The sequence below is a fragment of the Ascaphus truei genome, chromosome 5 (genome assembly GCF_040206685.1).
Source record: "Ascaphus truei isolate aAscTru1 chromosome 5, aAscTru1.hap1, whole genome shotgun sequence".
NCBI lineage: Eukaryota > Metazoa > Chordata > Amphibia > Anura > Ascaphidae > Ascaphus > Ascaphus truei.
Window position 1 is genome coordinate 52606240 of NC_134487.1, and position 16673 is coordinate 52622912.

Consider the following 16673-nt stretch of genomic DNA (forward strand, 5'->3'; position numbering starts at 1 on the left):
AGAAACAATGCATGGATTACTTATTTAAAAAGGTGCAATCCCTCAAAGCAATTAATTCAGCACAAGGCATTATTTTTACCAGTCTCCTTAATTCAACACATTGAATTAAAATGGAAAGCATTATTCCCTATGGAATAAATAGAATACATTTTGACTATATAATTACTAGTAACAAAAACGCCGTAAACAATCAAAAAAATATCTAATTATGCAGAGAATAAAAAGGTTAAAAGGGCAGCACTGAGAAAGAGTGAACCATGTAGCACTTTAACCAGTTTGAATCCCCGACAGCACTCCTAGGGTTCTCCGCAAAACACAGAGGCAAAAGGGCTCACGGAGTGAAGGACAAATAAAAGCAAATAAAATGTTTTCTAGTACAACCACGTGCACACAGGGATGGGAACGACTTCCTTCCTTATGTGCTAATGTTCATTTTACGCGGCTGTACTACCCAGTTACATTTACTGTATTTGCTTATTTTTTCTGTTTGTTTTGGTTTTTGACTTAGGTGCAACACACCTTTGGTTATTGTTTCTAGTCTTCTAATGAGTGTTATTTTGCTTGTGCTGGAGAACATTTGTCTGAGTTAATTAAGGAAAGTAGTAATTGCTAAATTAGATTACCGGCGATTGACAACTTAAAAAAAAAAAAAAAAAAACATCCATAGTAAAATGATTGATGGCTATTACAATCTTTATCTAATAGCTTTTAGTGATAAGACTATTTGACTAATGATAGCACACAAATTACTTTGCAAAGAGGAAACTACGAATAGCTGATCTACTTGAATCCGTCATTGTGGATGATATTGGCATTGTTTTACACAATACAAATAAGACAGCTACTTTAACAGTGATTGAATCTAAGGAAGCCAATTATACCAAAATAAAAAATATATTGGCCTGCTACATTTAACTGCCCCTTCAACAGAAAAATGCCCATTCCCATCATTAACCCATGTGTGCATTACATTTTAAGGCATCCATTAGAATTTAATTTATTACTTCAACATGGAATAGCACAAACAAAAACAATGCGTTGTACATACTGTGCTTCTCAATTATATCCTTTTTTGGGTAAATTTGCACGCTTAATAAAGAAAAATAAATAATTGACAATGTTCTGTATTGCTGTTCATGCAATGTCTTTATACATAATGTATAACCATGTCCACTTATGTAACCATGTCATAACTCTGTGCCCAGGACATACTTGAAAACAAGAGGCAACAATGTATTACTTCTTGGTAAAACATTTTATAAATAAATTGCACGGTGTCATTGGCTGAAAATGTAACTTAATGCAGTGCCATGTTTCTGGTTGTTGCGTATGACAGACAAACTAATGTTAGAGGTGCAATGCTCCCTAATCTGGATACTTTGGTTACATTTCAGTTGGAAAGCACATTGCTTGGAGTTGCAATGTGATAGTGTGACCACTTCTGGTACTCAGTGCAGGAAGGAACACACTTTTTCAAAGCAGCAGTTTTCTCTGATCTCCATATTAAAAAAATAAAAATAATAATAAATATTTAAAAAAATATATATATATATATATATATATATATATATATATATATATATTAAAACATGGAGAAGTTGAAATATTAAGTGTTTTGGAGGTCAAAATAGATGTCTTCCCAGAGCCCAGTGCAGTCTGAGGTTATCAACATACTACAGATTAAGAAAATCATGATTTTAATAGCAAAGAAAAATATCACTTGTGAGCAGATTCAGATGTCTGAGACAGGTCTGCAACCCTGTCCCCATTATCTCTTAGCATAAAGTGCTTTCACTGTAGCCAGGATTTTGGGAAATGACATGCAAATGAGCACACCGTGTCACATTTTGCCTGAAATCCATTTTTACATGGAATCCTTATAAGCTAATGCTCGCTGTTCACACAGCTTTTACGCACTGCACTGGACTAGATGCAAAACCAGTGAAACCAATCAGACAGCTGTTTCACCCACCATAACTTATATAATGTATGGTAAACCTACCCAGCTTTTACGACCTTTTACACAACATGAAAGATACAAACATATAGGAGTTAAACTCATATGGGCTTCAGAAATGCACTACTGTGTTAATGTAATTGGTTTCTATATACCCCTATTCTGTAGCCTTATACATAGTTGTGCCATGTGAAAGAATATTATGCTCCTCTTTTCAGTGCATCCTATGAAAACCATGCTCAACATATACTATACTTACTGTCCAAACTGTTTGCCTAGTAATTATTAGAATTACTTGTAAAAAAAAAAAAAAAACGTGCAAAAGAAAGTGTGAAAATGACAATTTATCAGTAGATTCTATTGTTGTAAAATTAATCTTAGACGACTACATAAAGACAAAATAAAAACAAACATTTGAAGCATTTGGCTAACAATGAAAATTAAACAAAAAAAACAAGTATTTCCTTAACACAGCAATGACAGAGACTGAGCATATTATACATACTTCTGTCACAAGGTCACCTTAGAATTGCCACTTTAAAGCAACATTTGCTGAAGTCCTAATTTTAAACTTTAACCCTCGCTTCTCTTGCCGACAGGTTGCAGAACACTTTGCCATCTTCAGGGACACCTGTTGGAACAGATCATTTCACCCCGTCACTTCGACACGTTAGGCCCTACTAAAAAATGTGTTAAAAATATTTTGCTTAATTTATGAGGTTACATACATTTTACATGTAGTGTTGTGAATTTTCCTTAATACTACAAGTAGAGTACTGACTGTGGCACGGCTGTCTCATCATAAACTTACATTTGCTTAAGAGAGTTATAACTGGCTGGAACCTTTTTAATGAACCAATAAGTGAGTTCTCCATAGCTACCATCAGTGTACAGAGCTTTCAAATTTCACAAGTTTCTTCTTCACATGTACCACGAAATAAAGAAGGGAAATAAAGAAGGTACTTGTGAGGTTTCCACCGAAGCTCCCCTACCCTGCCAAGGAATCTGCACGGCATTTTGCCATTTTCATGAGAAAACCTCCAGCTCATTAATCAACACATCCGGACATCTGAAACTCTTCCCACTAGTAAACAATAAGCCCTGGCAAGGTGAAGATCACCTGCTGAGTGCATGCTAAATGTAGGTATAAATCTAAAAATGTACAACTACATACCTACCTGAGCAATCAGAAAGGTAAGTATCAATGCTGGCAGCAAGTGGGTAGATATTGGAAAGAGTGAAATTCATAACTCGGACACAATATTTGGAAATTCATAACTCTGAGCATAAGTTTCTTCTCAAACTTGTCACTGCCATTTAACATACCTGGTATGCAATGGGCCTTGGTCAGTCGGAGACCACATTGATGTACCAGGTACATCAGCGTTGCTCAACTGCAGTCCTCAAGCCCCAACAGGTCAGGTTTCCACCATATCCAAGCTGGAAGACTGAGCAACCTAAGCTGAAACAGGGATGGATTGAACCACCTGTGCTAAAGCAAAGGATATCCTTAAAGCCTGACCTGTGAGGGGGGGTTTGAGGAATGGAGTTGTGAGCACCCCTGAGGTACAACATAGCATAGCAAAATGCTTGCTTTCTAGGGCTGAGCGGCCAGCCTAACCGAGAAGGAAGAGGACCCACTCTAATTCTATTCGACCAGCCAGGGGGGGTGGTCCCGATCATGTGATCACTGCCCTAAGTCCCAGAGATACAGTGGCACAGACTTCCAGCACTGAAATGGTTAATGTACCGGCCCCCAAAATCCTTAGAAAGATTCAATCACCCACAAGAACCGTTTTACTTATTTGTACCATGCGAAAAATGAATATGCTTTGCATTTGTCACATCACAATGTACTCATCACATTAACTACTTCTTATGTTGTACCAGGAGGGAAGATGAATCAGCGGGCACTACGGTGCAGGAAAAGATTGCGAGTGAAACGCGTTAGAGGCGCAGGGGTTCTCTTCCCTCCTCTCAATTTTTAACCATGTCTGAATAAAGGATTTTTTTCGTAGCACAGTCCAGCCTTTTTGATCTTTTCCTGCACCGTAGTGCCCGCTGATTCATCTTCCCTCCTGGTATAAGGTGATTTCGTTCTGCTTCCATTCAGCCGGAGCACACTGACCCGGTCACACAAGGAGATATGTGAGTACAATAATGCTTTAAAGTGAGCTGCCCCATTACCATTGGTATATTGTGTTCTGGGTGTATATTAGAGGTCTGGGGGGGGTCCTAGGATATCCCCCATACAACTCTCTTTACCCCTGCTCAACCGTGGTTCACCTAGGGGTTAATGCCTAAGCTCCAAGCATGTACAAAGGATATTATGTGTTCCGGTTTGCAGTGAATTCAACAATATATTTTCTTTAAACCTAAGGGTATATGCTCTGTAGCACTAGTTATTTTTGGGGCTCCAACCTCAATATTTCCTACTTACTTCTTATGTTGTTCTGTTTGATTAATAATGGCTTCATAATTACTTTACAATCTAACAAACAGTCCTGTCACCAAAAGAAGATTTAAAAAAAAAAATAATAATCTCCAAACCGTTTACTGTACCATAGAAATTTTTACAAGTTTAAAAGAGGATGTCAAAATACTTTATGTATATAATGGAAATTATATACATAGACAAGATAAGCTAAACCAACCTGAACCTTGTCCATTGATTTTAAAGGTCTCAGTCTGTTACATTTAAGCTATGGAACATGCAACTAGCCTTAGGCTGCGTCCCCACTAGTGCTGAGTGGGCGGAGCTTGCCGCGGTTACTTACATATATAGATATGTAAGTCCCCGCCCGCACGGTGCGCGCGGGCACACGCTCACCGGCGCTTATGTAAACAAAAACAAAAATCTAACTTTTCAGCGCACTCAATGCCCCCCGCGCACGCGTAAATGACAGGACACCCGGCGGTCATGCTTGGAGCTCTCAGCGCCAACGGGGACTCAGCCTTAGGCCTTGGTGGCACCGAGCGGGCACGCTCACGCTAGCCACGCTCACGCTAGCCACGATGAAACATTGCGGCAATGTGTGTGGCCATCGTGAGCAAGCGCCTGCTCGGCACAAGCAAATTTCAATTTGCCGCTCGCCCAATGAGGGCGAACCAGTTCCGTGACGTTGTGGCCGCGCCCCCAGGCAAGCGCACACCTAGCCGCCCACAAATCGCCCGGCCGAGCAGGGTACAGAGCACGAGCGCCAGCACGCCCGTTCCCTGCCTGGCCGCAGTCTTAGTTCACATGTCTTAGGCTGTGGCCACGCTCGCTCATGCTTGAGAGCAGTGAAGTCACCAGCTCTACAAGCATGAGCGCCGGGTGTCCTTGCTATTTCGCAAGAGTGCGAAGGGGGGGAGGGCATTGCGGGCAAATTTATCGCGCTGGAAAGTTACTTTTATTTCTTTACTCAAGCGCCAAGCTTGATTGAGCGCGCCCCATCTGAGCGGGGACTTGCCCATATACATTTATGTAACTAAAAGCGGCAAGCACCGCGCGCCCAGCGCTAGCAGGGCCACAGCCTTAGACAGGAATGCCCTTTTAACCATACTTAAATAAAGGCTCATACAAGGAATTTAGAGCAGCAATGCACATGACCGAAGCTGTAATAATGACACTGCAGTCCCACAAATTACAATCATTAAACTCCAATGCCCAGTTCCACAAAAGTATGCCAAGCTTTAGCACGACTTAACTCCCATTCAAATGATTGGGAGTAAAGGCATGCTAACGTTTAGTACTCGTGTGTATCTGGGCCTCTACTTTGCTCACCTACAAGAAAATATATGTCAGTCTCAAAAGGAAGGCTATGAACAGCATTTACAGGGCAACGGGTTCACACAATGTATGCATGTATGTATGTATGTCTTGATTTATATAGCGCAATTAATGTACATAGCGCTTCACAGTAGTAATATACGTGACAATCATATAAAGAGGGCATTAGATAATGAGAACAGAGAAGACATCTTCGAGCAGAACGCAAGAGTCGGGATGGTGTATAGCAAGAAATTAGGGCTGAGATGTAAGGATGAGCAGAAGAGTGTAAAGCTTTAAAAGTGAGGAGAATTGAGTGTGTGATACGGGATTTGATAGGAAGCCAGGAGAGGGATTTCAGCAGGGGAGACGCCGAGACAGATTTAGGAAATAGTACAGTGATTCTGGCAGCAGCGTTTAGGTTAAATTGTAGGGGTTACAGGTGGGAGGCAGGACGGCCGGACAGCAGAAGGTTACAGTAGTCGAGACGGTAGAGAATGAGGGTCTGTGTGAGAGTTTTGCAGTCAAGCAACAGAGGAAAGGGTGTATCTTGGTAATATTGTGAATTTTGCTACCTTTTGAATGTGAGGAGTCGAGTGAGACACCTACGCAGTGTGCTTAAGCTACTGGGTGCATGATAGTACTTCCAACAGTAATGTGGAAGGAGGAAATAGGGCCAGGTTTGGGAGGACGTATGAGGAGCTCTGTTTTTGCCATGTTAAGTTTAAGTCGGCAGAAGGCCACCCAGGATGATATAGCCGAGAGCAAGGCATATTTTAAAACTCACATATACTTAATTTGCTTTTCTTAAACGAGGATCTCAAACATAGTTTGCATGGCATCTTAACACATCTAATGTGTCACCATAGAAAGTTGAAAAGTCCAAAGCTGTCATCACAAATGTGTCCAGTAGAAAGATAACCAACATGCTCTGTTTCCATTCATTTCCAGTCAGAATGAGAAAAACTGTCTTGTGCAAACTAAAAAGGGGACAACATTTCAGATACCAACTAATCTACTATTAATAAAAACCAATTATAAAATAGTAGGAGTAAAGGATGTAAAATAACTATTGTTGCTTCCCGCTACCAAACAACCAACAAAGGGACAAGATAACAGAACAACCATCAAGTGTTTAGATCTGTACTCTACCATTGATCTTTGAGTTTTGAATAAGCTGCAGTGATGCATTTCAAATTATAATCTGCTTTAGAGCAATGTTCCATTCAAAATAAAGGCAAATGATGCCTGTATGTACTACAGAATAAAGACAATTCATTAAGAATTCAGTGACGGCAGCTGTGCGATACCTATAGGGCCCTTACATATTGCCATCTGCTTACAAAATTGGAGTTTACCTAAAAAAAATGCAAACAACTACAATGTGAAACACGGGAGCTTTCTGCGCAAAATGAAGTTATGAGAATGTATAAATGCATTTGATTTCCAATAACAACAGCTGTCCTTAAGCAAGATACTGGCTCTGGACTTCCCTCACCAGACGTACAACCTGCTTAATCCCGACTGAATGAAGCTTTAGAAAAAGGCTGTTCAAAACAAACAAAAAAAACTCTATGAAAACTGATGGCACATGAGCCCTTGCTATTTTTTTTTTTTTAACTGCACACAGAGGGAGGAGTGAGCAATCTCACAGTGAGTGGCCAAGCATGCACACTACATGCAAAATAGTGGTAAGGAAGATGTGAGGAAAGGAAGGGGGAGGGTGGAACAAAACAGTGATCACGGGGACTGGTTTGTGTGCAGAAAGCTTTAATGCAGTGCCATGCTGCTGCAAAAGGCCAGGCTGCTTCCTTCCCTCTACCCGATAAGGAAATTGTGTGACCCTCAAAATATAACTTCATTTATGAGAACTGTATAGTGGTCCTGATATTAAAAGTGATTCTTATATTTAGGGAAGAGGGTCGGGTAGGTAGAGAATGGGTAGTGCAAGCGGCGATGCAACTGGACTCTAGAAAGGCAAAAAGGTGTGTTCTATAAAGCAAATGTAAACAAATGTTAGTGCCAGCCTCTTAAGGGTAACAAAGGTTTAAGACAGGCGGCGCTGGAAGTGCAGGCTTATTGCAACTCGGAAAGTTTTGGAGGGTGGGATCAACTGATGCCTGGCGTGCTTTGCTGACATGACAACAGAATGGGACACGGCACAGTGAGCTTGTGGGTTGCAGGTTAGTGGAGGAGTAGCTTGGGCCCACTTGTGTATCCATTTCTTGTACACTATAACAGCATGCACTGTTTCACCCAGTTGGTGCCAGTGAAGTCTGCAATACACAGCAAGAAGATGAGTCAAGTATACCAATACTATGTAACCCTGTTTACACCACACAATATAAAATGTAAACCTCGGCTTTACACCATTTCAGCACATACAGATAACATGTACAGTTGAAGCTTTTACATTCAAGACCCAGAGCAGTCAATTACATACAGCAGATTGCATACCTTCAATGAAAAAGTACTGCTGCACTGTTCAGTTGACTTCCAAAGTTTGCAACACTACAGATGTCCTAACGCCCAACCTGCTCACGTAGATGGAGAAAGTTTACAGCACTGTTAAAAGTTACATAATACAGCAACTCTAAAACAACTGTCAGGCCACAGTACTCCCTTCCTCATGTGCACATTTGGAGGTTCAAAAGCTGCACACACATACTAACAAATGCTGTACAGTACTACTTCCTCCTGTATCTGAGGGGGTCTCCCAAGCACAGCACTGGCTCCCCAGGAGCAGGGAAGGGTCTCTCCCACCCCCCCCCCCCCACCCCCAGCACCGTGACGTCACTGCACCAAACACTTTCCCGGGCCCGTTCAAATCAATGGGTAGCCGTTACAGGACCGGGGTAGAGGGGCCCGCTGGGCTGTCCCGCCGCCACCCCCCCGTTCACCACTTTCCGCGACTTTTAGCTCTGCCCCAAGTCGCCGATTCGGCCAGTATCCACAAACATGGCGTCTAACAAAACAACCGCACAAAGCACAGTGTACACACACAGGCGAAACAAGGAGCGATCCTCCTTCCCTGGCGCCGGCAGGTGACGGGGGAGGAGGTCCGATGTGCGCAGCCAGGAGGGCCGCGATCACCAGCTTCGGGACTCCGGAGAAAGCGATTGCGATCAGACGGTACCTGCTGGCTGGAGAGAGGGCGGCTGACAGGTTCGCTGGCAGTTAATGGCGATCGCTCATCCGATCTTCCCTCTGACGGCGGCTACAGCTGCAACACACCACGGCACCCCGATCGCCAGAGGCTTCGCCGCTTCCTAGTGCTCGCAGCCCGGGCTCCCCTCCCCGACCCAGCCGTTTGGAAAAGGAAGGGAGGTCCGGGAATCATCCGAGGGCCTCCCCTCCCCCTACGCTCCGTAGCGCCGACCTAGCTCGCCTCCGGGTTTCCGCACGGCGGCCGCGGCTCGGCCCAGATTCCTCCTTTGAAACAAACAATGCGGTTTCACCAGAGCGCGTGCCGCCCCTCTCCGCTCAATGGCACGCAGCTACGTCACGGCAACTGCGCGCCGCCATGATGAGTGAGGCAAAGCAGCCAGTCAGAGAGCACAGCATGGCTAGTTGCCATGGTGACATAATGGCGAAGAAAGGCGCATGCACCATCTGTACACAAACAGACCTCAATGCAATGGCTATGCCTGCGAAAGCAAGCGTCTGTTCTCCGTTTTGTACAGTTGCCCTCTTTAACATCGGTCATGCCCTCTTTAACATCGGTCAATACCACCGTTGTCATACTTACTCGTATCATAATTGTAGGCTTAATCAGACATCTCATTCATGAGCTAATCAGCACCCCCACACCCTCCAGCACCTAGCATATACAAATGGGTACACTGTACTTGCTACAGTATGTTAATGTGAGATAGTGCAGCTTCTAAGCAAGTGACCCGCAGTAAAAGCTCCACAATAACGTTCAATTTACGACATGCAAAGATCATATTATGAATAAAATAGATGTGTACGGATTTATTTGGATACACCCCCCCATGCATACCCATAGTCCAACTCTGGTCACTTGCGTTATGGATTTATTAAGGTTTTGTGTATGTATCATTACAGATAAGTTTACCTCGTGTCCCAATTTTACAACTGTCTTCCAGTTGGTTCACGTTTGTTCCGTTTTGTAAGTTTATAAATAATTAACTGTTAATAGAATTAGTATAAGAACCTTGGACACTGTTCACTTTTAGTATTTATTCTTTGGTTGTATTCTAGGTTTATGCACCTGCTTGTGAAGGAACTATTTTAGCATCAACAGTCAAAATATAACTAAAGTCCCAGCACTCACTGACTATAGAAAAAATGATGAAAACTGGTTAAATGCCAAAAGAATAAACAATTTAATGTAAGTGTAGCCCTGGTAAGAAATGGGGCTATAGTTCTATCCTCCTCCTGGTATAATCCCTGGTAAGGGCAGGTTGCCAGGAATTATCATGGGTTTCCCCCACTTCAAGCACTTGCCCTGAGTGGTGGAGGTAGGTCACCTGACCCTGTGTCAAAGCAAGAGACACAGGGGCGGTGCCTGCTGAGATCATAAAAGAGCAGTGCATTTCCTATTTAGGTGTGCTCTGTCAGTCTGACAGTGTAGTGATAGTGAGTTAGTGTTAGGAGTGAGCAGCTCATGAGTAGAGTTAGTGAGGTGGACCAAATACCTCTCACCCTGCTTAGGGGGTGAGGGAAGAGCTAGCCCCACTCTGGATGCCCTTTGGTCCAGAGTGGCGGCGGGGATCATCACAAGGGAGAACAGTTAGTGGACTGTGCATCCCTGTACCTGTCTGCTGCTGCTCAGAGAATAAAGAGTCTGCTGGTTTTAAAGAGAATCTTATGTGACACTGGAATCTCTCATCCCTGTGGGGAATCTCTGTGGTAAAGCTGCCACCCCACATTCCTGGGACTTACTATAGATGGAGGCGCTGCACCATTGAATAAGGACGAAAGCATTCACCCCAGTAACCTGTTCCTGTTGTCCCCCATGTCATCGCGGGAGACTCAGGCCCTCCTGTTGCCAGCAGGTATGCACCACACAGAAACATATAGCCAGACCCCAGAACACTTTAGGGGACCTGATCTGCAATCAGGGGGGGAAGAGCGGCTATATAAGCACAAGATAACTACACTTTGGAGTGATGACGACACCAGCGGGAATAAGGACCCTCCTAATACAGGGGTAAGGGTAATGATACAAAGGGTCAGGGAGTAGGGTAGACAAAAACAGAAAAGTGGTGAGAGTGGGGGAAATACACAAGCGATGAAAGGGGGGGGGTAATAAGGGGGGCAACGTTTTGGGGAGAACCCCTTCCTCAGGCCCATTCCCTCAGGTCTGTATGGACCATAAGGTACTTCCTTTAACCCTATCCCCGACCACCGGAGCAGCACCCAGTAATCAGAACACAGATATACAGCAAAAATGCAAGCTCAAATGGCCAAAGTCCAGAGTATATAGGAGTGCAATAGTGGTATAGTGGAGGAATCAAACCGTCACTTACCCATTTGGGTGATGATGACATCACAGTCATCTAGTTTGTAGCGCAACGGCGACGCAGGTCGCTAGTCAATTGCCACACGATACTTTGTATTCTCTAGCTAGTTAAAAAAAGATGTGGACCGATGAGGAATCCACTAGTAGCTAGAAATCTGCTCTCATTCACTCTGGAAGATAATAACCAAGGTGGCTTAGATACAACAACCACGGGAAGCGAATGCATAGGCTACCCTAAAGGGAGATAAGATATTTTGCAAACACCTAGCCAGCATTGAACCCGTGGGTTTGAATAACCTCTTTACACACATATATAGGTATCAAAACCTGATGCTGGACATATTATATATGGTGACGGAAGGGAATACCATCAAAGCCATAACAGCACAGTATATACATATATGTAGAGGTTTTCCATTATTGCTATTAAGCAATTTTATATAAGCTATCCACTGGGACATGTTTAAATCCGGGTACTAAACTATTATACAAAAGAGCTGCACTGGACGCACGATTATATCAATAGTCTATTTTGAAGCAACTATCGGTATACAAATTACAAAGTATAAATATAATTTGGGGACCCTATAGAAACAGGGATCGCCACAGGCGATTATCAAATGCTTATTTTTGTTACCAGGGAAATCTGGTTCATTATATGGTATATTTTGCACACATTTAATCACAGATCTGAACACTCTGTGGATATATATTCCTATTAGCACGATTAACACCTCACTGCATTTACTTTGGTTTAATAATTCACATTTATCACTTAACCATTTTCCCCTGCTATACAAGCTTACTTGCTATATAAAGCATATGATAATTTTTACTTCTGACCTGAAAGTGGCAATTTATTGTCAATCTGTGTTTATATACAGGATTGTAGTGACACACTATATGTTGAAATAGGTTTAACAATTTTGTGCTAATTAATAAAAGTATATATGAGTGGAGATGGATTTCTATCTCTTATAGTTGATAATACAGAATTCTATTATAAAGGCTGTGTGCATGCACTATAGGGATTACTTTTTCAATTTCTTGCTACCAGTTTTTATCCCAACGTGCACCCCTTATATAAATCCTAATTTAGCTGAGCAGTAGCTGTTTCTTTTTGTTTAACAATTAATAAAAGGACACCTATTCATTTTTCACGATACATAGAATTTGTTGCCACAAAATACATAATTGACGAATAAATTATATATTATGGTGCATGCAATACTAACCTGAAAAAAAACCCCTATGGTATAAGCGCACACAGACCCATAAACACCCTTTAGTAAAAGCTTTACCATGTTTTAATCCCCATTCATTTAAATATGCACTAAAGGGTGCAACACTTTAATATGGGCTACAGTGACATAGGGGAGAGGGAAGTGGAAAGTTTTGGTTCAAAAGAACAGGTATATAAATATGTGTAAATGGACGTCATCAAAAAAAGGCCTCTCCTCCAAAAAAGGCATAATACATCTATCTAGGAAGGAATTATGAGGTAAGAGAACAAAAAAAGACTAGTCTAAATTATTGCAAAATGAGTTTTGTGTTCAATGTCAGAGTATGTGAAGTTAAGCAAATCTTTGACACCAACATAGTATCCAACTGCATTCAAACTGATACGTTGAGGAAGTAGTATTTGTTCACATACATTATGAAATACACCTTTGCAAAACAGTCCATTTGGAATACCAAAAAAAAAAAAAAAGTTTTTCAGTACATAAACACATTTATTCCAGTAATTTGCACAATTACGTATTTTCAAATGTTCTGAATGTATTTTGAAAAGAACAATGTTCAACATTGTTTCAAGCATTATTCAGGAATCCTTATGGAGAAATCCATTTGTGGTTTGCTCACAGTCAGCTACACATGTTCAACCAAACTCTCCTTGCAATTGAAGGAACATCTCCTGTGAGGTGTAATCTTTGAAGCTGTTGAATGAAATTGAAGGGAAAAAAAGGCCAACAACTTCAGCAATTGATTTATTTGCTACATTGAAAGTGAAGAGATGAAGTAGATTGGGCAAAGTTGAAATTTACAGTAGTTGATACATTTTACAATTCATGCATTTCATACTTGACTCTGGAAAACAGTTTCGGTGAAGCTGATCTACATTCTGGATTAATAGGAAAATGGCAATTTGTGATTGATAATTACAAACTGCTGGATGAGCATGCACAAAATATACAAAAATAATAATAATGAATAGGAAGGAACCTTTTCATTCTTACATTTTGTATTCATGTTATTGCTATTGTATTGCTTTGCACTACGCTTATTACTTTTTTGATCAAAGCTTTTGGTAAGAGATTGAATGATGTGCAGACTCTTTGCATGTGGTTAGGCATTATTTTCCCCAATGTTTGCTCTTTGTAGCTATGTTCTTGCCTAAAAACAAACAAACCATGCATCAAAAGAACAATGTGCATCCACCAGTAAAGGAGTGCTTTCATCTTTTAAATACAGTACTAATAGGTGAAAAAATAGTCCATGCTCTAATTTGTTGAGGCTAATTGAGATTCATTTATGCTTGCCTGGTACATCTGCACCCACAGAACATATGGATATCAAAAACTGGAAGTAGTCTCTTATGCACCCAATGCCTAATATCATACATAGTTTTTTCTATTTTTTTTTTTTATTAAAAAAGTAAGTTTTAATAAAATAAAAACCCATTCCATCTCCCTCCCCTCCAATCCTTTCTCTTTCTGTACCCCCTAAAATATTTTCAAAATTAAAAAAAAAAAAAAAACTTTTATAATAGAAAGAAACTCTGTAATAGTATCCCTTACGGCTTTCTCAAATTCTGACCCTAGATATATGTTAATCCTACATACAGATTTACAATGGACCCCACTCTACTCGGCTGCATTTATTTGTACTACTTTCACCATTTACCGTAATCCTAAAATACCTTCACTAGCACCGCCAAATGCACACGCACAGAATGTAATGCATGTGACCACAGGTGATATAAAGGCAAATGGCCTGTAGCCTGAAGAATTTATTAGTGATCAAGTCCCTTTTTTTTTTTTTTTTTTTTTAATGTAAACCATTATGTAATTTTTGAGACTTCAGGAGGGAGGCAATGGAATAAACACCGCCTGAGCTCGAAGAGCAAAGATTACATTTTTCTAGTCTTGTCCCTGAACTTTTGCCAAAATAGTATCAAACAATTTTCCTTGAAATTACTTACTTGTCAAGAGCTTTACACAGATGTACAACATGACCGGTTAGCAGGGGATACAGTGCGACAGACAGATGGTTATTCTACGATATATATATATAGATCTTATTTTCAATCCTAACTCTGCAACTATACCGGATTTCTCACTTGCAATGGATGATTTTACCCTCGCCTTCATCCCACACATTCAGTACCTCTCCAAATAATGTTGTTTTCATGTCCGCAATATTGCTAAAATACGTCCCTTCCTCATGGAACAATCCACCAAAACTCTTACTCACGCACTCATTATATCCCGACTGGATTGCTGTAACCTGCTTCTCGTTGGTTTCCTCTCTGCCATCTCTCTCCTATTCATTCTAAATGCTGCTGCCAGGCTCATTTACCTCACTAATCGCTCCTTCTCTGCTGCACCATTATGCAAATCACAACACTGGCTACCCATACACTGCAATCAAATTCAAGACTCTTCTGCTCAAATTGAAAGTTATACATTACCCAATCCATATCTCTAACCTAATTCCCAGGTACACTCCCACACACAGTCTACCTTCTGTTCTTGATTTAAATCTCTCCATTTCACTTATTAGTTTCTCTCACTCCCACCTCCAAGACACTCAGTGCTGCACCCTAACTCTGTAATTCACTTCCACGCACAATCAGACTCTCCCCCACCATACATGGTCTAGGACAGGGGTGCACAAACTGGAGGGCATGGCTCACTTACCCAGCTTCGGTTGACATGTTTCCATGGCAACGTGGCGTGAAATGATGCCGCATTAGAGAAACCACTAACCTTAACCCGTAATGCTAACACTAATCTTGACCCTAAAAACTATATAGTGCAGAATAAATGAGTACTTCAGTATTAGCTGATACCTTTTTTATTTGGACTAACAATTTATGTCATGGGACAAGCTTTCGAGAGTTCTCCTCTCTTCCTCCGGTCAGCAATACTGATTTACAAAGGAATCTGTGGCGAAAGCAGGGGGAAAAAAACCCAGATGTAGATAAGGTTGGGTGAGAAAGGGATGTTTGAAGACATTGGAAGGGTAATAAAACGGTGACAAGGAACAGCATGGAGGGGGAAGATGATGCCCCTTGTCACCGTTTTATTACCCTTCCAATGTCTTCAAACATCCCTTTTTCACCCAACCTTATCTACATCTGGTTTTTTTTTTACATCTTACTTCTAGTATTATCAAAGGTGCACCATTGGTGTTTTGTATGCCTTTTTTTCTTGTCATTCACATGTTTCCATGATTGGATGAGACTGCGGCAAGGAACTTTGGGACACTAGCAATTTGGCGGATTTTACCCGAAATCTTCTAAGGGTTAGGTTGGCCATTCAAGTCTTAAGTGTTAACATTGGCTCCATATAGGTCATTTGCATAAGCAGTATGACGGTGCTCGTCTCAAATCAGGAGGCGGACCCGCAGGGCTGAGGTAGGGATGTAAACAAACCGATCAGAGCCCTGGGAAAGAGTCCTGTTAGAGTATTCGTGGTCGGTATGGAAGCAGAGGTCAGGGCTGGCGGCAATGGTGCGGAGTCCAGGGGACAGGCAAAAGGTCAGGGCAGGAGGCAGGCAGTGAGGTCAGGATCACGGTTCAGGGTCAGTAACAAGGAATCCATACAAGTAACGGAAAGGGCGACCGCAAAGACCGACAGGAGCTGCAGAAACACAGAACTTTGCTCGCGACTCCCACCAGGTAGTGCAGCCTTACATAGCAGGCTGCCAGTAACCAAAATGGCCAAAATAGAGTACAAAGGGCAGGCAGCCTGGAAAACAAATACTGGCAGCAAAACCCGGCATGGATCGAGCAGAATCCTTACAAGCAGGGACAAAATGAAACGTTCCCTGCTGAAATCAAGACCGGACGGTCTAAGTCATTTTGAATTGTTAAAACAGTGGACAAACAGAAAAATGCATAGGTCAAGCCTGTACTAAACAAGCAGACATAGAAAAATAACCCTCAATATAGGTGGATGGTATCCAGAACATATGCAAAACACTATAAATACTAATAGCAAGGTGTATAAGCAGCACTTGTTCCCACAATCCAAACGAACAATACAATACCATGAATTGGCTCGCTGACATATATGATGCAGCAAAATACCTCAATTTCAGGGCAGAAATGGAGCAGATATACTTTACAGTCCTTAAGAGTTTATGTCCACGGAGCACAGTGCTTACCGGCGGTGGGGTGCGGCGTCTCCCGGCGGTGGGGTGCGGCGTCTCCCGGCATTCTCCTTCAAGTCCTGTGTCTCCCCGTGCAAATC

At 41.8% G+C, this 16673-nt stretch overlaps 1 protein-coding gene across 13 annotated transcripts in view; it reads right to left on the minus strand.

Annotated features, from left to right (window-relative positions):
* Positions 1-16673, minus strand: part of BRD1 (bromodomain containing 1) — a 59615-nt gene that overhangs the window by 34598 nt on the left and 8344 nt on the right. Inside the window, exons 1-3 of one of the 13 annotated variants that reach the window (XM_075599806.1) lie at positions 8845-9190; positions 8166-8242; positions 2463-2588 (exon numbers count right to left, since the gene is read on the minus strand). The exons of 8 other annotated variants lie outside the window; for them this stretch is intronic. The gene's annotated coding sequence lies outside the window, so the exon portion shown is untranslated. Of the gene's footprint in view, positions 1-2462; positions 2589-8165; positions 8243-8844; positions 9191-16673 lie in introns of those variants that run through there. 4 more of the 13 variants (XM_075599807.1, XM_075599805.1, XM_075599808.1 and 1 more) reach the window with 4 other exon arrangements.